Consider the following 22,932-nt stretch of genomic DNA (forward strand, 5'->3'; position numbering starts at 1 on the left):
TTCTGACACGTATCAACTACACACATGTCACTATTCCAAGGTACTGAAGAAAACACGTTTGAAAAATAGATAAAAGATTTTCCTTTTCAAAGGGAAACCTGCCCTAGAATTAGTTCAAACAAGAGTCTAAACATCAACTCTTATCATTGTAACTCCTTCCAAAGATGTCCAGTAGAGGTTTTCAGTGCTTTAGATAATCTGATCTGAAAGAAATGGGTAGAATTTATTTCAGCTGGATTGAGGAAATCCTCTCCTGCTTCTTTATCTTGTCACTGGCAAGATCTAACAGGAGAATGGTATGAACAGAAAGACACAGGGCTTCCCTGGTGGTACAGTGGCTAAGAATCTGCCTTGCCACGCAGGGGACACTGGTTCGATCCACGGTCCAGGAATATCCCACATACTGCGGAGCAACTAAGCCCATGCACCCTAACTACTGAGTCAGCAAGCCTAGAGCCCGGGCTCTGCGACGAGAAGCCTCTGCACGACAACGAAGAGTAGACCTCACTCATCACAAATAGAGAAAGGGCAGCAACGAAGACCCAGTGCAGCCAAAAATAACTAAATAAATAAGATGCTTTTTTAAAAAGAAATATGGAGACAAGTTTGGTAGACACAATAAATTCTCTCTTCTCTGTGAGCTTATGAAAAGCAACTTTCCCTAGAAAGTCTTACTCCAGCTGAACCAGCAGCTAAGAAGCGTTGCTCCAGGGCCTCGGAAAATGGGGACAAACTGACCTTTGTTCTCTGCCCGCCTGGGTGTACAGAGCCGTTCCAAACCCACAACACTGGTTTTCACAATTAAGTCTGACCTGGGGGAGTCTGGAGCAAAGAAAAGGTTCAAGGGCTCCACAGGGGACTGGAAAGAATGATAAGGGAAGAGGAGGGAGGTTTTCCTGCTGTAGAACAAACACAAATAGCCATCTGCAGGGCTTTTTTTAACGTCACAATGGGTTGTGCTTTTTTTCTCCATAAGTCATCTCTGCTTAACTAACAAAATCACATAGGTGAGGGCAAGAGGGTGATTTGGAACCAAGGAAGTTCACTGCCCAGCTCTGCCTAAGTTGTTGACGCTCACAGTTAAGATCAAGCACTTAACACCCAGCACAGGGAAGATGCCTCATGTCCACCTGACTCGTTCCAAGGGCTGTCAGTGTAGAAAGAGCGACCCGGGCTTGGAGAAATGGCTCTGTCTGATCTCCAGATATGGCATTCCTTATGAGGAATCCCTCATCCTCCACAGAGCCAGACTCTTATTAGAGTGTCTGGTTTGGGTCAGAGAGAGTTCAAGAAAAAGACAACAGAGTCCCCATCATCTCATTCCACAAAGGAAGTCACTCATGTCTGAAAGGCTAAAAGGACCAGGGCAGATGATGGGAAGACCAGAACTTGATCAAAGTATGACTTCCGGGGTCTTCCTCCAGCTCAGCAGGCCAGCTCTGAGAGCTGCAAGTTCAACCAAGCATGCGTTCCCGGCATCGCCTTTGGGGGGAGCAATTTTACAATACAACTCTACAGGATATCCCCATTGTACAGATGGGGCCACGGAAGTACAGAAACGTCAGTGACTCGGGAAGTTTGATGTTGGAGCGTGTCCTTGTCTTCCTCCTCCAGCGACCGACTTTCTGGTACTGAGAGGTGGCAAAGCTCCCACAGATGATATGAACTGCATTTCTACCTGAGAATTACTAGTGATAACAGGGGTAGCTCCCCAGTGCTCTGAATGTCTCCAGCTTGCTTTCCATTTTCATTTTAGATACAGTATTATGCACCCCCATTCCCAAATATACTTACTGCATCCTGTCTATATGTCACAAACGATCTACTGAATGAGGCAGAATGACTCCAAAACTCACTGCCAAAATCATCTTCTACTGCTGGGTTTCAGAGGACAGTTACCTAAGAAACAGGTTTATCTGGTTAAGAATTCAGTGTTTCTTAAATTCTCTTCTTGGTACCAAGTATACTGTAGGTTCTGAGCAGAGTACCTCTGGATTCAGCCTGAAACATTCACCAAGTACCCACCAAGGAAGAATACTTTGGGTGTGACTGATATGTCTAAGCTTACCTAGTGACGGCCTCTTGTGAAATTTGCCGTATTTTCTCAAAATGAAAGGCATTACAAGTAGGCAACAATCTCAGATGGTTATTGGCATTCACTCTTGAACTGATTCAGTAACAGAGGGTTGGTTGGCGGATGATACCAAGAAAATTGAGGAAGAAGTTAAGAAGGGCAGACACAGGCCAGAAATAGAAATATTCACCTGAAACATTCTCTTACCACAATTACTAGTGAAACCATGACACTCTAGAGACATCCCCTGACCTGGAAATTGGGAAAATGGGAAAAGAGAACTCGTAAGATTATAATTCCTATTATGTGTGTTTTAGGATTGTTTTTAAAACGGGGAAGAATGGGAGAATTCATTCAACTAGATTTCATTTCTTTAGGTGGTATGTGAAGAGGTTCTGTCCAGGCTAAAATGCATCAGTAACGGAATGATTCATTCAATTCACCAACCTGGGTGGTGCTACCTGTGGCTCAGCTCTTTCCTTAGACAGATTTGGAAAGCCAGGAGTTTGAGAAACGTGTACTCTTGCACCATGTGTCAAACAGAGCCTGATCAATTCAGACAGCAAATGCTGGAGCCAACAGCCAGGCGTCAGTGCTGAAGAGGGGTGCTTTCTAGGAAGCACCTCTTTGGGTAAGAAAAAGCATCTTTGTTCATAAGTGATTTTAATTTGCCACACAATTTTTATGGACACCTCTGAACAATTAAAACACTGTGTTGCAAATTGCAGTTGCTCACGCCTAGGTGCAAATTTTACTGCCACAAATGGGGTCCCAAAGAAACACTATTAACTTTACAGGTGACTCGTGGCTCCCTGATGATGAGTCATCTTCCATAAAGCCATTCAGGGATCATCTCCATGGGGGCAGAAAAGGAGTACAGGGCAGCAACGGATGGGTGAGGAGGACAGGCAAGATCCCAGAAGGAGAAAATGGAAACATGATGTGAAGAGGAAGGAGTCCTCCAAGTCAAAGAAAAGGAATCAGACGAGCAGTGAAGAGAAAGATGGGCACCCACCATGCAAGACAAGAAACGTTCTATTCTCTTCCTGGAAACCACCTGAGCCAGGCTTGTCCCCTAAACGGTCAGTTACACCTACAACTGAAAGCTTTGCAAGTGTGAACAGACTTATAACAATAACTTCTGCTGAAGTCTTGCAATTCGTATCTCATCTGAACTGTGTCAGAGGAGACACGGGAGAAAGCCACTCTCATGCTCATTCATGAAAGTATTTAGACGTTAGAATTGTTAACAGATCTGCTAGCTCCCTGTGGAAAACTGAGGAGAGCGAGTGTGAGCAATTTCACATGATTATGATCCCTATTCAACTACAGTTAAATGTTCTAGCATAGTTCCTTCTAAATATACTCCAGTGGATTTCTACATAGACAATATGTACCTGCGATCTCACATCCCTTTCACATTTTCTAATGCAAATCAAACTTAAATGCAAGTTAAAAACAATGCCTAAACAGTCTTAATGTTCAATATTTCTCATACACTTTAACATATATAATTATTTCTCTATTGGTGTATGATAGGGATACTGTCATAGTTTTCTCATTTAAGGAGCCTTCCAGTCCATTCTGAAGGAGATCAGCCCTGGAATTTCTTTGGAAGGAATGATGCTAAAGCTGAAACTCCAGTACTTTGGCCACCTCATGCGAAGAGCTGACTCATTGGAAAAGACTCTGATGCTGGGAGGGATTGGGGGCAGGAGGAGAAGGGGACGACAGAGGATGAGATGGCTGGATGGCATCACTGACTCGATGGACATGAGTCTGAGTGAACTCCGGGAGTTGGTGATGGACAGGGAGGCCTGGCATGCTGCAATTCATGGGGTCGCAAAGAGTCGGACACAACTGAGCGACAGAACTGAATTGAATGCATGGAAAGTTCATGTGTCTATAAAAGAAGTGTATCTTTTAAGGTCTTTTTAAGATGTGCACTCCTAAAAAAGAAAGGTGTAATATGAAAATGTGGTGTATTCTGGAATCATTTAAGTAACTTGTATTAATAATCAATTAAATAGTTGATATTAACTTTAGCAATTTATAACTACGCAATTTCTCATGGATCCCAGACTCTAGCATGCCATTAACGGTCCCTTTCAGAGAGTGACTTTCCTTTCTAAAACATGTCTAAGTATGTTTAACTTGGAAGTTCCACTGTGAAAACAAATATACATGGGAGGATAGAAAGAAAACCAATTGTGGATGGAGAGAGGAGGAAAAAACTGTGTGGGGGGCGGGGGGTGGATTTGTCAACTACACCCTAAGGTCTACATCATTTGTGAACTTTAAATTCATTTTAATTCATTTCTCAAAATTTTCCCTGAAAAATATATTCTCACACATTAAGTGTAACAAAGAAAGAAAAAAAGGGAGTTCAGATTTAACAGACTGCAGAGGGCAAAACTAAGAGTGGGTCCAAGAATCCAGAGAAAAAGCACGAGGGAGGAGAGGGCCAAGCAACCCCCTTTATGAGCAGAAAAGTCAGAACAAACATTTTCTCTTCCCCTTGGTTTCGGTTCCTCACTCCGGATCTGAGGTGTGGGATGAGCTGAAGACAACTCACCCCCCTCAATCGACCTCGCCCAAGCATCCCGTGGCCCAGCCCAGATGGGTCAGGCCAGGCGGGCGGCAGCTCCAGGCACCAGGAAGGTCATTGCTAGGTTTGGCAGAAAATGCTCACACTCAGTGAAAACAGGCCTCCAAAGAAGAATGAAGCAACAGCCGGCAAAGAACCCACTCTGCAAACACACTTCCAAGGAGAATTAGCCTCATGAAATCCTCTGTGCAAAAGTTCACACCATAAAACAGCTGCTGCTTAATGTCTCGGGGTTCTAATTAGCCCCGAGCTCCTGATCTGCAGAGAACTTCTGGCCAATGATGTCCAAGCTCCTGTGCTCTTCCCTGCGCCGTTTAGTCCCACAAGCACTCTTGGTCAAAAAAACTAGGTCATAAACTTATCCACTGAGAAGCATTTACTGTCGTTTCAAATGGCATATTCTGTTCAAGAGGTTATGATAATAAAGGAAGGGCTGCAAACACGCTTTCAAGTTCTGGCAGGAGCTTGCCAGTTCCAAACACGGCCTTGTTACCTTATCTTAGTTTGGCTCTTTTAGACTCAAACCCACTGCACACTGACCTTTTCTGGAGGAATACAAATCATTTCTTGAATGACTATATCAAATTTTAGTTATGCTTTTATTCCCCCCAGCTTTAACCTAACAAGTCCATGCCAAAAAAAAAAAAAGTTTCCTGTTTCAAGAAGTATTAAGATGCTTCACCCCTGCCAAAGTTTACAGAGTAGTTCTGTCCTGCTGCAGAAAGAAGGATGGGGTGGGGCTGGGGGTGCAGGAGCGAGGGGGATGGAAGAGAGCAGCTGTTTTTTCAATTAACTCCAGCAGAAAACCTCCTACTTCCCCAGCTGCCCTTCCACACCCCCAGCAGAGAGAAGTAGGGGGAGGCAGCCTGAGAAGTCTTTTTTGCCTCGGAGGAGGAATCAAGCTAGCTTACAGGCTCTCTCAACTCCCACACAACTGACCAAGGTCCTTCCTAACTCACCCGGGGAGCATTAGGGATGCACGCCAAAGGGTGCACCTCCGCTGTCTGGATGCTGACTCCCGCTCTGATGGAGCCCCAGAGGCTCCAACCTCCTCTCCATCCATCACCACCGGAATCTCAAGGCAACACCATCCTCCCATCCTAGCACATCCCCAGCTCCGAGGCACACATGGCAGAGTCACAGAAGCAGCACACTCAAAGGTGGATTCTTTTTCATCCCACACCTTCCAGGAATATGCTGGGAACTCCTCCCCACAGAAGGACACAGCGGCTCCCCCAACCGTCATGTCTTCCCCTCTGAGCTCAGGGAACAGGCTGTTCCTTTCCCTTCTGGAGTGGGAAGGAGGGAAGGGAACCTGAGAAGGCAGGACAGAGCAGTTGCAGCCCACCCCTCCTCTTTGCCAGCTGAAAGGCTCTAATTGGTTAACCCAGAAAACCCTGGGGCATTGCCATCAAAGGGTGGCGGCTCCACCCAAGCAGGACCTCTGGTTATGTTTTTCCCTTCCAGTGGGCAAGCACAGAAGAGGGAAAATAAGGACAGACGTGTTCAAAACAGAAACACTGCCTAACACTAACTTGGCTGTGGGCAGGGACCAGATTACAGGCTGAACACCTCCATTTCTGTCCAAGTGTAAAGAGAAACTGCAGAGTGCAACCTTGCTCCAGCTCTGAACTCTGCTGCCCAGAGACGATGCCACCCCCAAGGATCAACAGAACCCCAAATCACCCCTCTTTCCCCAGCTGCCTCCCTCTTTGTTTTGTTCTTAATAATCTTTTTTTTTTTTTTTTTTAATACTGTGGTAGTTCTAGTTACTGTGGAATGAATACATTCTTGGTGTGAAATGATTCAATATTTAAAGACAGTACATGTTCACGAACTTTTAAAAAGCCTCTAAAACCTTTCTCAAATGACTGATCTGTAGCCAAAGAATGAAGATCTACGTTGTCACCCATTGGTTTACTATTTGGGCGGGGGGGGGGGGGGGGGGGGTGGCGTGCTGGCGGGGGCAATCTAGGTTTAGGTAGCATTCATCTAAGCCCAATGTCTTACACGTTGTCCATCACTGATTTTACAATGGTAATAGGAGCTGACATATCATAGACACTAATTCAAATCATCATGCATCTCTAAATCCAGCTTCAATATAACCTAACTCGCATTAATTGCTTTCTGAATTCTCTAATTTAAAAAAGTTGGATTGCTTTGAAAGCCGTAAGATACCAAAATAAAATGTTTTCAATTTTGGCCTAGTAAATATGTAATTAGCATGACAATTATTGGTCTAAGAGTTGTACCAATATTTCTCAACTACACCATTTCAAATAGACGTTCAACAATTTAGGTCACACTTTTTTTCCCACACACACCCTCTGTTTTTCTTGAGAAAAAAAAAAAAGGTAACATCTAATTAAGCCAACTCCTAATTCCAAATCAGTAAAATCTAAGTTGGAAAGCAGATTCCTCTCTTTCTTCTCCATTTCCATGACAATCTAAGCCGAGGAGGATGGGAGCAGGAGAGACTCTTACATAAGAGTTAGAGAAGTCCATCTGAACTTGCCAACCTAAGGCCAGGGCAGTGGGATTTAATAGCTGATTCAGGGCTTGTCAGTCAAATAGACTATCCCAGGAAGAAAACCAAATAATTTCTTTAGTTTTTATGGTAGAATGGAACCAAGCCATGGGAAATACGAAATCTACCTACCTACACATACAGACCCCTCTCCTCTCCTCCCACTCTTGGCTAGGTTCCATGTTCACTCACCTCCATCATCACTTGGCAAACAATTATTTGCAGCCAAGAAAATATTTATGAACTTAATTTGAACCCTGCTGTCTTTCTGCAAAGAAACCAAAATATAAAACTGTTGTATCTCAGTGAGTTCCTGGACCATCAGGAGACATAAACTGGAAAAAAAATGGAGAAAAAGAGAACAAATCCCAAAAGAGGTTAAGTATAATGTGTTTCCATATCTTATTACAGAGTTGGTCACATGGCCTTTAAGTGACAAGCACGATAGGATTACTGTTTGGAATGGCAAACATTGCTTATCCACAGGATTAAATTCTAAATAAAAATGAGTAATACTTGCAATTCATCTTTTCTAAGATTATTGACATCGCTAAACAGCCTTGGGCAATCAGAAACCTCCATTTAAAGTCAGTTTTCTTGCTAGTTTAAAATAGTGATTCACTCTGCCTATCTGACCACTGCCATTAACAGTATCTGCAGTATCTATAAAATCAAACTCCAACAACCATACACTTGATCAAGCAATCACACTATCACATCCTCTTGAGATGCAGTGAACTTCCTAAATATCTAGTATTCAGTGGCAGAGAACCTAATAAGAATTTATATCCTAAATCCATAAAAGTTAGGAGTTTGTGAACAACATACCACTCAAAAAACTCTAGGAAAGAAGAGTTGAAATCCAAGTTCTAGACAGAGTTAAATACGATTATTAAAGCATTAAGGGCGACAGAGGATGAGATGGTTAGATGGCATCACCGGCTCAATGGACATGAGTCTGAGCAAGCTCCCGGAGATAATGAAAGATAGGGAAGCCTGGTGTGCTGTAGTCCACGGGGTCATAAAGAGTTGGACATGACTTAGCAATTCAACAACAACAATTAAAGGTGCTCCATGGCTCCGAGATACCTAAGGTTTATTCACGTCCAAATGCAGTCTTACAAAACAAAATGTAGCTGCATGCTTGCACTTCCCAGATAGAGAGCTATCCTCCGCCCTGTTGGCCTTCCTGCAAGAACAAACTTGAAAACAGGAGGCTGTTGAAGGGCCTACTTATCTCCATCTCTGGGCCTGTCCAGTCAGGGAGAGACATGCGGTTCTTTCAAGAACGGCACAAACATGATCAAAGGAATACATGGGGAGAGGCAGAGATGAGCATGCCTCACTAGATCCCATACTTACCAAAGGCATTAGATTCTCAAGCAAAATTTTAGTGCTCCTTGTTAAAAACTGTCAAGGTTCATGGAGTCTCTTACCACATTCCAGGCCTACTGCTGTCCTTTCAGATGGAGTCCAGGGCTGCTCCCCATCAGTCTTTAACTCCTCAGCTTGACCAGAATGTTTACTGTGTTCTTCCAATTAAATTAGGGAATCTAAATATCAGTCCAGGAATTGGTAGAGTAGCACTGACTACTCTATACACACTACCATGTGTAAAACCGAGTTACTAGGAGGCTGCTGTACAGCACGGGGAGCTCAGCGATGACCCAGAGGGGTGGGAGTGGGGCTATGGGTGGGAGGGAGGCTCTAGAGGCAGCCGATATATGCATACATATAGCTGATCGGACACGACTGAGCAACTGAGCACATACATAGCTCACACAAACACAAACATAGCCAAGTCACCTTGTACAGCAGAAATTAACACAACATTGTAAAGCAATCTTACTCCAATTAAAAAATAAGTCTTTTTAAAAAACCCAAATAAAAAATAAATAAATATTGGTCTATCTCTCCCAATGTCACAAAAAAAAAAAAAAAAGAGCAATCTTACATGAAATAAAAATGCTTACTGTAGTGAGAACTACTACTGGGAAATGAGAATTTTTAAGTCTCTTATAATGTGATTTTGGCTACTAACAGGAAAAGGGATTACTCGTCACTGAAATAGAAAATTAAGCAGCAGAACTCGAGGTAGACCAAATACAAACCGGGCTGGCAGCATTTCCCTACCTGAAGAGCTCATCCATCATTCTGGCTGTCTTGTGATAACACTTCAGCAAACTCACCAGTGAAATGAGACTGTTGCCAACTCCTAGGCATTTAAAAGAGGACAGAGAGGTCACCCTAGGCAAAACACGGCACCATGTGATCAGAAAGACATTTAAGAACTGGAAGCCGGACAATAAACGGCAGCAGATACCTTGGAAATGTGTGCCTCTGAAGCAGGCCACTTAGGATGTACCTGAAATATACTACGGACACTCAGTTTCTCCTGTAGTCGCATTTGTAAAAGGACGTGGGATGTACTGAAGACACGTGGTGACATCACACTTGGACACGACGTTCAGGGGATACGAGACACATGCAACTGAGGGGGGAAAAATGCACCCAGGCACCTCCCATTGCTTCTCCAGAAAGACAACCACTACATTCTATCAAATCAAAAGCTCTTGCCTATGGGAACTTTTATTACAGCTATCAAAAAGACGGGGCAGGGGTGGGGAACAGATTTCTGGTTTCCACAGGAAAAGAATGATTTCCAAATTATGACTTTTGAGAACGCAAGAGAGGGAATGACTTATTTGCAGTAAATGTGAAACACATGGTTTTCTCAGAGGGCTTTTGTCCACACTGCACAGTTATTTCTCTTATATGAAGGAGACAAATTATTAAGATTTAAATGCAATATCCTTTAGAAAGTAACATACACTTCTGCTTAAAGCCTGAGGGCGGAGGCTTTAAAAAATGATTTCAGAGGTAAACAGGAAAACATTGTGAGACAAGCAGAGCAGTTGTGTCCCACACAGCAGGAAATGCAGGTGGATGGATGCAGTGGCAGTCAACAGCATCTCTGCCCAGTGGACCCATACCCAGAATAGGAAGAGAAATTTCAGCCAACTGAAAAGACCAGTGGCCTGATTGGGAAATAAGGGGACCCAAGCTACCCATTGTAGGTGGGAGGGCTTTCTGGCTTTTTTGTCATTTTGTCAGAGGGTTTTCTCTTTATCCCAGTGGCTCTTAACCCCAGCTGTACGGCAGAATCATCTGGAAGGTTAAAGAAAATTCCCATCTTATCAGCATCTAGTGTTGAGAGCCACTGTTCTGTTTCAGCGCTAAACTCCATCATTTAGACTTCTGATGAGCACTGCCAAGCAAGCTGCCTTTATGATCAAGTTGTCTGAGAAGTCCAAGAGGCTCTCAAGGGAACATTGACACATTTTCCATGCTGAGCTAAGCAGAGCAATCGCTATGCTGTGCAGAGCGCCCCTATGTACAGGGGGCTTCACACACCATACTGGATGGGAGGGCAACTCACTCCCTGGGAGCCCCCAGGTGTCCACCCCACCCCCACCGCCTTTCTAATGGATGTCGCAGCCTCCTCTTGAGGAAAGGCTTGGGATAGAATTTCTCAGGAGGTCCTATCCAATTTCCTAGCAATCTGTAACACAGGAAAGAGCTCTCTGCAGTCTGTCACTGTCATACAAATGCTTCTCACTGATACCTCAACTGTCAGTCTCACCCTAAGTAAACAAACATCGCTCTAAGCAGAGCTTAAGCACATTCTCTGAACAATTCGAAGGATGTGACTGCAAAGCCTGTTGATTGCACTTAATTATCTTTTATTATTACAAGAGCTGTATACAATGAGTACCCCCCACCCACACACACACACCAGCTACCTGCTTCTCCAATGGACCATCTCTCAGGTCATGAATGTCCATCAGTATATAGTGATAAGATTACCAGAAGCTTAGTAAGAGCTAAGCTACAAATAATACTTTCTCAGTTGTCCCATGCTATAGATACAAATTCTTCATTTCTGAAAAATCTACTCATTCACAGACCAAAGTTATGAACTTGGCGGGTGCGGGTGGTGTGGAATGGCAACTTTAGATGTGGAAACACAACAACTTGAGTGATAAATTTTTAAACTTTACAGGAAAAATGCATTCTAAATTTCCAAGTTTAAAAATCGAGCCATGGTGTAGCTACGTTAGCTCCACCAATAGTACATTTTGCACATAACACAATCTTAATATTTCCTTAAAACTGGCAGCAGAAAGTCAGTAAAATGAAGATTCACATATAATAGGTGCTGTTTATCGGAGGAATAATAGCTATCAGACATGATGCCAAGTGCCCTGTAGGCTTTATTCCAATTATTCTAAAATTGTTCAAACTGATGGAGGAACTACCATCTTATAGCTGATTACCTGAAACTTTAATAAGTAGAAGTGTAGCCATGGTCAGCAAAGATAGAGGATGACTGACCTGGGATTTGGACAGAAGTCTAGCTGACTCCAAAGCCCATTACCATGTCTATAAACTACTATGGTATATGTCTTTTACAAATGAGTAGTGTACTTCAATGGGCTTCCCGGTGGCTCGGTGGTAAAGAATCCACCTGTCAATGAAGGTGATTCAAGAGACACAGCTTCTATCCCTGAGTTGGGCAGAGTCTCTGGAGGAGGAAATGGCAACCCACTCCAGTATTCTTCTCTGAAAAATCCCATGGACAGAGGAGTCTGGCGGGCTACAGTTCATGGGTCACAAAGAGTCGCACATGACTGAGCGATGGAGCACGCAATGTACTTAAACACCACTGCCACCACCGTTTTTTTTTTAAAGGGTTAGGAGTCAAATAGTTCAGTTGGTAAAGAAACCGCCTGCAATGCACGAGAACCCAGTTCGATTCCTGGGTCAGGAAGATCCCCTGGAGAAGGAACAGGCTACCCAGTCCAGTATTCTTGGGCTTCCCTTCTGGCACAGCTGGTTAAGAAGCCACCTGCAGTGTGGGAGACCTGGGTTCGATCCCTGGGTTGGGAAGATTCCCTGGAGAAGAGAAAGGCTACCCACTCCAGTATTCTGGCCTGGAGAATTCCTTGGACTGTACAGTCCATGGGGTCACAAAGTCAGACATAACTGAGCGACTTTCACTTTAGGAGTCAAATAAGAATTCATATTCCCTAAGGTAAGCTTCACAATGGAGAAGCGATGTGTGCAGTTTGGAATCCTCAGTTGTAAACTGACCAGAGGCATTACTAAACCTCTTCTGTAAGGGAAAACCTCTTCTGTTAAAACAAGCACAGCAACTCTCTCTGAAGGTGAGAGCTGTTGGGAAGAAAAAACTAAGCAGCATTCACTTCCTTCCCTCTGCCACCCCGTTTTCGAGTGTCAACCAGAGAAGCTTTCCATCATGTCACTATGACAGAGGGCCTTACAGGGAAAAATCTATGAAAATGCTTTGAAAAGTGTAAAGTGATGTTTTAGAAAAACTGTTTCTGATCATGAGCACTTAAGGTTTACTGAGTCTTGCCAAGAAAGAAATAATAAATTATCACTTAATTCACATTGACGACTTTCTACTGAAGAGCATCTGAACTTTCGTTCTTTTGGAAAGCAAATTATCCTGACTCATGTGTTTTTCAACTCTGAATTGTCTTTTGGGCTTGACTTTGTTTTGCTTTTGATTCTTCTGCTTCAACAAGTCACTATTAAGTACCCATTAAGCGCTCAGGCCTGTAGGGAAGAAAACAGGTTGCAAGCAGGTTTCTTACCCTTGAGGAAGGTATAATATATGGTGGGGCTGTCTTAAAGCAAGCACACATGAAATCCATGCATTCATCAGCAGCTGCCAGAGTTAGGATTGGGGAAAGGATGTGATTATTAAAAAGGAGCAGAAGGGAGTTCCTTCATGAAGAGGGAACAATTAGTTCTGTACCCTGACTGTGCTCATGGTTACTTGAATATATAAGGATGATAAAATCTCACCAAAATATATATCCCTACACAAAAAGAAATGAGTCTAAAAATATGCATGCAGGGATTTCCCTGGTGGTCCAGCAATTAAATTCTGCACTTCCACTATGGGGGCACAGGTTCCAACCCTGGTCGGGGAACTAAGATCCCACAGGCTGTGCAGGCAAGAATAAAAATATGCATATAAAATCAAATAAGGTCACGACCTGAGTTCACAGCATTGTACCAACGTCAGTTTCCAGGTTTTGACGATGACCCACCGTTATATAAGAGTATCATAGAGGAAGCTGGGTAAAGAGCAGGTGGGAACTCTATACTGTTACTGCCATTTCTTGAGTCAAGCTGTATCAAAATAAAGTAGCACTTTTTAAAAAGGGCGAGGAAACTCCCTATAAATTGATATGAAAGACCATTAAGAAGTACGGCTAAGTGAAAACAAAGAGGACAGTACTATACAACGTGTGTAATACGCTACCTTTTGTGTAAAAGCTGCAAGTTCTGAAACGGTATTCACATTTCCCTGCAACCTGAAGGGACAATGGAAGGATACACAAGAAATGAAGAACAGTGGCTTCCTGGGGGGGTTGAAAAGGAGGAACTTGACAAGGCACAAAGATGGGAGCTTCTTCTACTTTCTGGGGTTATGAACCACGCAAATTTATTGTCCAAAGCAATAAATCAAAAGACAAATGAAAAAATAATTGACACTATCGGTGCAAAACCCTATGTCATTATATTGTTCTGTACTGAACAATTTACATGCATTATTTTTAATCCTCAAAGCAGAAACCAAAGTATCTGAGTTTGTCTTTTTAAAGTTGGTAAAACCAGGACTAGTTTTTAAAACTTGTGCCTAAGCCTGTGGTCTTTACACTGTAACTGATTCTCTATTTAAGGCCTGCTGAACATGTCACGCTGCTGCTTCTTTCAGTGTCCCTGTACCTGACTTTTCCTCAGCCTGAGACCATTCACCCCCTTCACTCTATTTTGTCTGCCTGGAAAACAGAGCCAAACACCTATCTAACGAACGGTATAGTCCTAATCTTTTTACTCAAGAGAATAAAGAAGTCTTCTCTTCTGCAGCTCACAGGTTAAGCAGACCTTAAAAGTAACAATTATTCCTTAACTGTTTTTAAAGCCTTGGCATCTAGCAAAAGGCCTGGTAACTGTTGCCCAATGAATGTTCCTTCAGCTTTAATGAACTCTTTAAAACTCACCATGAGCGTTAAGAATTAAAACCTCTCATTTAAAAGGCTCATTCACTTGCTAACTGATGTAAATAATGGCCCATAGATATATTTAAATGAAAGTGGCTACAAATACTTTTAAACCCCCAATACCTTCTGTTAAGAGAAATCTCTTTATTTTTATTTTTTTAGAAGTCTCTTTTTATATAGAGATTTATAAGTGGTCTACTTATACCTAAGTAGGTGTTCCTTACAAACTCTGTAATACCAAATTTCTGAGTAAGGCTGATTCTTAATACATATTTCTGGTAATCTCTTTGCAAAATATGAATTCCTAGTGAAGTAATAAGACCTTTTACAATTATATTAAATTCTTTCTCAATATTCCTAAGCATGATCTTTTTGAATATCAGTTTTTACAAAATGTGTTCACCTTTAAAGGGGAAACAAAGGTCACCATATTTAATAGAAACCTTGGTTCTTTGATGTTGAACGTCTAAACTTCTCCATGATCATTTAATATGGCATGGGTTTCTAGACGGACACACACAACTTGTAGCTTTATAAACTGTTATTCTTCTCAAAAAGAATTTGTCCTCCAGAGAATGTTGCCCACAGGCCTCGTAAGTATGCACTCATGTGTCCTCAGGTCAGTACAGCACGGAAGTGAAAGAACAAGGTCTGAAGTCGGACGCCTGAGTTCCAGTTCTACTCTGCCAATTTCTGTGTTTTCAATCAAGATAACTTGTGCCTCACTTTCCTCATTTATAAAATGAAGTTATGCTGGTGTCAAATGCATTAAGATATTTCCAAGATCAAATAATTACAATATATATATATAGTTTAAAATAATGCCCAATATATGCCAAGCACTGAATAAATGTTGCTGTTTGGTCACTAAGTAGTGTCCGACTTTTGCCACCCCGTGGACTGAAGCCCACCAGGCTCCTCTGTCCATGGGGTTTCCCAGGCAAGAATACTGGAGTGGATTGCCATTTCCTCCTCCAGGGGATCTTCCCAACCTGGGGATCGAACCCACATCTCCTGCACTGTAGACAAATTCTTTACCACTGAGCCAGCAGGGAAGCCTGAATACATGTTAGCTAGTAATAATATAGCTGACATATGGTTCATGCTCAGTAAATAGTAATAACTACAAGAAGGAGCTTGTCTCTGTCTAGCTACACTTAAGGTATCTGAAAGAATTACCATCTCAAGTTTGTTCCAGAAAATAAAGACAGTGAAAATACCAAGATTGTGAGGGTGGGAAATGTACCTTCAGGAGGCCTGTGCCAGCAGTATGAGCTATTACTCTACATTTCAAGACAGAAGCCTGACTCTCCTCTAGTGAAGGAGACACACATCCCAAACCCTGGATTGTATTCAGCTTGGATGCTTTTGGTTAATCAAAAGATTATTTTTCTTGGACAATTTTGGTTAATAAAATATTTTTCAAGTTATTATTATAGTTTGATTTTTTTCTAGAGGTCATGCAGCAACACTTCTTTTCATGAAGATGCTCAAACGCACGATCTTTAAAATAAATCTGTTTCTGTTTTTTTTTTCAAGTCTCTTGCAGTGGGTCTTTATCATGAAAACAGGCCACATTTCCAGTGGTCATGTATGGATGTGAGAGTTGGACTGTGAAGAAAGCTGAGCGCCGAAGAATTGATGCTTTTGAACTGTGGTGAGAAGACTCTTGAGAGTCCCTTGGACTGCAAGGAGATCCAACCAGTCCATCCTAAAGGAGATCAGTCCTGGGCGTTCACTGGAAGGACTGATGCTAAGGCTGAAACTCCAATACTTTGGCCACCTCATGCAAAGAGCTGACTCACTGGAAAAGACCCTGATGCTGGGAGGAATTGGGGGCAGGAGGAGAAGGGGACGGCAGAGGATGAGATGGCTGGATGGCATCACCAACTCGATGCACATGAGTTCGGGTGAACTGCAAGAGTTGGTGACGGACAGGGAGGCCTGGCATGCTGCGATTCATGGGGTCACAAAGAGTCGGACATGACTGGGCAACTGAACTGACTGACTGACTGAATAGTCAGATGTGTTCTAAAAGAGTTTTCATTGCCCTGTGTTTACCAGTCCGTTATACTTCATACTTCATAACTCATACCAGGTGTACTAATTCCAGTTGTGCTACATAAAAGGCTTTATTATAAACAATATTTTAAGTCACTAAGTTAATATCAAACTCAGATCAGTATTACTAAATTGGAAAGACATTTCTCATGGGGAGAAAATGTACCTCAAAAATGTTGAGGAATTCAAACAGATACTTATACACCGGTGTCCTTAGCATTATTCTCAATAGCCAAAAGGTTTCAGAAACCCTCTTACCCCACTAACAAATGGGAAAACAAAGTGTGGTATACACATACCATGGACTATTACCCATTCTTATAAACGAAGGACATTCTGATACATGTTACAGCATAGGTGAGCCATAAGAACACTCTGCTAAGTGAGGTCAGTCACAGAAAGGAAAATACTGTATGATTCATTCAGAGGTCTTTAGAATAGTCAAATTCATAGAAACAAAGTAGACTGGTGATCGCCAGGGCCCCGGGGGTAGGTCAGCACAGGGAGTAAAGTGTCTAAAGGGTAAGGAGTTTCAGTTTAAGATGAAAAAGTTCTGCAGATGGATGGTGGTGATGGTTGCACAACAACATGAGCACTTAATACCAGTGAACTGTACACACAGCTTCGTTAAATGATAAATTTTATGCAGATTTTTACCACCAAAACATTATTATTGAGCAACTACAACACATACAAAGGAAAAGGAGAAGCAGGCAGGTACCAGTGAACCTGGACTAAAAAACAGTTCATCTAGGTAGTTCTGAGCAAGACAGACCGTAAGGAGATATCAACACTGCCTTGTCTTTCTAAAAAAGCTCCCTTTCCTGTTTTCGCTTCATTATGAAAGAGTAAAAATTAACCTCCCCCAAAATTAAAGGGAAAACTAATCAAACTCGTATTCCAAGTCTCAGTCATATAACCTGGAAGTTCTGTTGGGAACTTTGGTATTTTCAGCAAAGTAGCAAGAGCAAAAATTACAGGATCCAAACCTACCATCTCACAATGGAACTTGAGCCATCCATAATCTTTAACGTCAAAGCAGGGCCTGATATATTTCACTTAGGTTAATCCCATTAAGATCTAACTTTGTTATCCTTTTTACGTGAAAATACATTTAATTAGATCAGAGGGACGAAGAGGCAATCTGGTTCTGCCACTTCAGTATCCGTTTCTCAGGATGTATGGATATGATATGAATATGGAGAGAACTATTTGTTTCTGATACTTCATTTTGTTTTCATTTTTTTCTTTCTCTTTGCCCTCCCTTGCAGCTTTCCTTATTGAACTGTTCTATTACCTGCTACCATAGCACTTTTAAGGGGAGAAAGTTCTTCGAAAGTAAGGAAGAACAAATATTTTTCATTTCTCTCACATCCCTCATGACACCTTCAGTTAACAGAAGTTTCAAAAAAAGAGTGCTTCGGTCCTGAGTCCTGAGAAGTGAGCCTGCTCCAGGTCTGACCATCTATTTCTTCCGAAACACTACATTAAAGCTAATGGGGCAAATTATCTTTCTCCCTAGAAAACAGAAACACACATCGTTAACTTGACCTAGGGACTAAGGATAAATAGAAAATGCTTAAGTGATTTCATAGGCAGAAAGCAGGACAAGACAACTGACAGTCCTGTACTGGCTGTGATAACACAGAAGTCTTACTCAGGAGGTTACATTTTTGCAATAAACAGAAAACAGAAGTTAGTGTGATAACTGTTGAATCTGGGGAGTACTAGAAACCAGGATGATGAAAATCAACTCATGGGAAGTCTCTAGCAGGTCTCTATAACTCAACTCATGTGTCTGCACGAAACATAATCTCTACTTGGAAGAGCCAACCCCTGGGCACTTGTGTACTCATCTGATTTAGTATGATCTAGAAAGATAAACACAAAAAGTTTCAATAAATTTGAATTATTTTTCTGATTCTTCAAAGGTAAGGTATTTATTTCATTCTGGTAAAAGTTCTGCTGGAATTAAAAACAGGTGGCATATGCATATCCGGTAACATAGCTGCAAGTTTGCATATCAACAGAAAACAGAAATTTTCTAATCACATAAATCATACATTGTAACCACATGAAAACTACCTCTTTCAACTGCTTAGTGAGAAACATTATTTAAAAGGTCTAAGAATCATCTTCATGGCCAATACCTCCATATCCTGCAGGGTAGTGATGGGTACACAAAATGGCTGGGGAACTACACAAATGTTTATTTTCCTAAAAGGCATGTTAAAGAGTCCACCGACCAATCAAGTTTTAAACCTCTGCTGTCAATTAAGAATAAATAAATTCTTGAATTGATTACATTTTTCTCCCATCTTCAACAATGGAACTGGGTCTTTATTTCTGCCACATCTGCCATCAGCAAGGAGAAGGAAAGGGCATGAAATCAAATAAGCACTGGCATCAAGAAAAGCTTATCTCCTTCCCGTATTTTTTAATTGGAAAAATAAAATTTGTTTTCCAGTAAGATAGTTCATTTAAAAAAAAAAAAAAAAAGATCTGTTTCTACTCAAGGCTAGAGTTCTATTTATTTTTAAAATGAGGCACAGGAAACCTCCCAAGTGCAACTCAGATTTACATCTGGCTAATCCTCCAAATGTGACCCACCAAGTTCATGCTGTTTATTGCTAATGAGTTCTGTGATTTTTGGATAACACGTGTGAGAGATAGCAAATTAACTACTGCTAGTCAGCAGCAAGCAAGCAAAAGATGTCTTGGGAAGCTAGTGTGAGCAAATCCTGCAAGTCAATTTCTAATCGCACTTGCCAGAAATTTGGTGGGGGGTGAGGGGAGGGGATAAGGCCTGCCAAGAAAAATCAGTGGTGGAACTTGTTCCCCTTTCCTTTTTCCATGGAATATTTCAACACTCAAACACAAATACAGCTCAATCTTTCCTTTAGGTTAACTCTGGGACTGCAAGGAAGGCTCTGGCTGCACTGATACCTTAGAAAAACTGAAATACTTCACGCTGCAAAATCAGTCCCTCTGAGTTCCTTCCCTGGAACCATAAAAAGAATCACAGATGTGAGAGGGGTTATTATTTATATGCTATAGGAAAACCCTCCTCCAGCACACATACAAATGAGTCGACAAAGTTCAGTCAAATCCCCTCACCTAGAACAAACTGGCCAAAAATGTGCAAAAGTGCAGCATCAGCTGAAAATAAAAAAGTTAGACTGGCAGAAAAACACTTAACCAAACCAGGCCACTAACAGTTTAAGACTCAGTTTGAAAACCATTTACTCTTTTTAAGGGTAAGACCCCTTGGAAGTATACTTGCAGGATCTCTTACCTTCTTTCTCATCTGAATCCCAAACCAAACCTAGGGGTTCTTAATCAGGACTGCAATTAGCATCACCTGGAAAGCCTTCAAACCAACATGGCGCTGGGAACCTCCCCGTTCGCGTCCCTCCGCTCCCTACCCCCAGCTCAGTTGAAAACGGAAACTCTTGAGTTCAGGGCAGGTGACCGGTGTTTCTTAAAAGCCTGCTAGGTGAGTCCGCTACACAAGCAGAAGATGAAAACCACAGCTTTAGAAAAGCATGTGTTTTGTTTTGTTTTTCAAAAGAAGCTGGTTTCTCTACCAAATCCACTCAAAGACATTAGAGCTCTAATTTCCTCTAATTTCACCCAGGCTGTCCTGTTGCAAAAAGCTCTAGTCATTACTTCCACCGCCTGCTACCATGCACGCTTCCTAATGTGGAAGCAGGCTAAATCTGAAGCTCTCCACAGCTAGAGGCGGGAGCACGCTTGGAACCGGGCCTAGGAGGCCATGAAACCCCAGACGCCATCTTGGTGATTGAAAAGGAGATACAAACTGTTGGGTGTAAAACACTCAAGGATGTATACACAGGGCAGTGTCAATATGTTGTAATAACTAAATGGAAAGTTAACTTTTAAAGAGTGTATTAATATTTAATAAAATGAAAACGAAAACCAAAACTCCTATTTCTCTTTACCTGCATACCACTTCTGACGCCAAATATGCAGGCTTTCCCACACCAAGCAATTTTCCAATTCTCGACAGGCACGGAGTGGATGTCTTGTACTTTAATTCAATTCTGACCCTAACTGCCCCAAATTAACACAAGCCTCACAGGTTTAGGCCTCCGGCCTACAAGACTGCTCGCTCCCCATTGCAGACACCAATTTCAAGTCCAGGTTGCAGCCAGAGCTTCTGACCCACCAATGTAAGTCAGTAGGGGCGGGGGGGAGGAGGTGTCCCACGACCCCCTCCTTCAGGCTTCACAATGTACTAGAACGGCTCACACAACTCAAGAAAACAGTTTACTCACCGGACTGGTGGTTTATCATCAAGGACACAGCCCAGGTACAGGCAGCCAAATGGAACAGAGAGAGGTACAGGGCAGAGTGTGTGAAGCTTCCACCTGTGTCCAGGACGCCAACCTCCCTCCACCACATACTCAAGGGAGCCGCTCACCAAACACCACCCATAGGCTTCTTCAAGGGCGGTCTTCTTACGTAAGCCCGTAAAGCAGGGTTGATTGCATCATTGGCCACAAGTGCTGCGCTCAACCTTCAGGCTCACTGCCCTTCCTGGCGGCCAGTGGGCGGGGCTAAAAGTACCAATTCCCAAAGAGAAGGTTGGTTCCCCTGGCAACCTACCTCCATATTTCAGGGCTTTCCAAAATTATCACCTCATTAACATAAACTCAGCAGTGGTTTAAAGGGTTTTTTTCCCAATAACAAAAGATGGTCTTTTCACCTTCTCCACTCCAGAGCTCTATCTGGTCATTTGGACAATAACCAATGTTGCTCATCTCTTAGGAAATTACATGGGGTTTAGGATATCCGGCCAAGAGCTAGGACAATAACCAATGTTGCTCATCTCTTAGGAAATTACATGAGGTTTAGGATATCCGGCCAAAAATATATTTGTTACTATATCACAGTATTCGGGGTATAAGTGCACCATCTTAGGTATTCTGAGGGTCTCAGGATGACCAAATAGTTGTGTGTGCCAAATAGTTACGTGTAAAATAGATAGCTGGTGAGAAGTTGCCATATAATGTGCCCAGCTCTGTGATGACTTAGAGGGATGGAGTAGGGGTAGGGGAAGGAGGCTCAAGAGGGAGATGTATACGTATAATTATGGCTGATTTGTGTTGTTGTGTGGCAGAAACCAACACAATATTGTAAAGCAATTTTGCTCCGGTTAAGAAGTAAACTTTTTTAAAAATACAATGTGTAGAGAGCACACAATTTCTATTTTCTTTGGGTCAGTGGGTAACATAACTCTACCAGATATTTGAATCACCTGGAGGGCTCCTTAACCACCCCCACTGCCAAAGTTTCTGATCCACTCCTTCCTGGGTAAAGCTCAACTATTTGCATTTCTAACAAATTTCCTGGTAAGGCTAATGATGCCGGTCTCACTACACTTCTGGTACCTCCAAATATTTGAAATAACAAAATTTTTTTTTGCTTTTATTTTTTAAATCTCCCCCAGTTTTACTGAGATACAATTAACATACAGTCTTGTGTAAGTTTAACACGTACAGTATAATGATTTGACTTACATACACTGTGAAATGATTACACTAAGTTTACTTAACATCCAGTTAACACCCGTCATCTCATATAGGAACCAAAAAATGAGATTAAAAAAAAAAAACCATTGTTCATTGTGATAACGCTTGGGATCTACTTTGACAACAGGAGCGCTAGCCGTAGCATTCCTGTTCTATTTTATATCCCTAAGAGATTTGTTTTTACAGTATCTGGCTATATAATAAGAATATTGAACACTGACTACATACTTGATATAAAGGAATTATTGCTATTGTTTTAGGTGTGAAAATAGTGTTCTGTTTATGTTTCTAAAAAGACAAAAGTTCTTATCTTTTAGAGACACATATTGAAAAAAAACTTTTAAACATTACAGATAGAGTTGACATCCACCATGCACCCAGCCACCGTCCTCATGGGCAACCATTGTCCTGAAGGGTTACAACATGCATGTATGAATGCATAAAAATAAAATCAAAATTGTGATAGAATAATAGCATAAACAAGAAACTTAAACAAAGGAAAGCAAAATGGAAAAGAGATAAGGGAATGGTGACCATTACGATCTTTGGGGAAGCCCAGAAATGGGCAAGAGGCAACGAGTAACCACCAAGGGAGTCAGGGATTTATCTGGAAACTGTCCCCCATCCAGGACGTCTCTTACCTGACCACGCTGGGTGTCGAGGCTTCTGTAGTCACCTGGGAGCGCTGGGAGAGAAAAGGAAACTGAGTCAGAAGTTGTAAGAGTAAATGGAAGGAACACACAGCAGAGCAAGGTTTCAGAGCGGTTATGTCTACCTTGAAGGTTCTTAGAGGAAATTTCGGAGAGCTGATTGTTTCTTAAACAATACTCCTAAGACGGGCCTTGGGCTTGACTGCTCTGGAGCCATGCCAGGGGCTCACTCTGGAGAGAGAAGCCCTCCTCCTAACCTGGAGGAAAACTGGAAGCATCCAGTAAGGCATGGTTTTCAGCTCCAGTTCTGCTGGTCCCTCACTAAGGACCTAAGCCCGTCACTCCCCGTTTCTG

At 42.2% G+C, this 22,932-nt stretch overlaps 1 long non-coding RNA gene across 6 annotated transcripts in view; it reads right to left on the reverse strand.

Moving 5' to 3' along the window:
- The window catches only part of LOC100847951 (uncharacterized), a 413,745-nt gene that overhangs the window by 287,591 nt on the left and 103,222 nt on the right, over positions 1-22,932 (reverse strand). For all 6 annotated transcript variants that reach the window (XR_003032262.2, XR_814917.3, XR_003032257.2 and 3 more), the window contains one exon: positions 22,570-22,613. This is a non-coding gene — a long non-coding RNA (uncharacterized lncRNA). The remainder of the gene's footprint in view (positions 1-22,569; positions 22,614-22,932) is intronic.

Source organism: Bos taurus, chromosome 23 (assembly GCF_002263795.3).
Source record: "Bos taurus isolate L1 Dominette 01449 registration number 42190680 breed Hereford chromosome 23, ARS-UCD2.0, whole genome shotgun sequence".
Lineage (NCBI taxonomy): Eukaryota > Metazoa > Chordata > Mammalia > Artiodactyla > Bovidae > Bos > Bos taurus.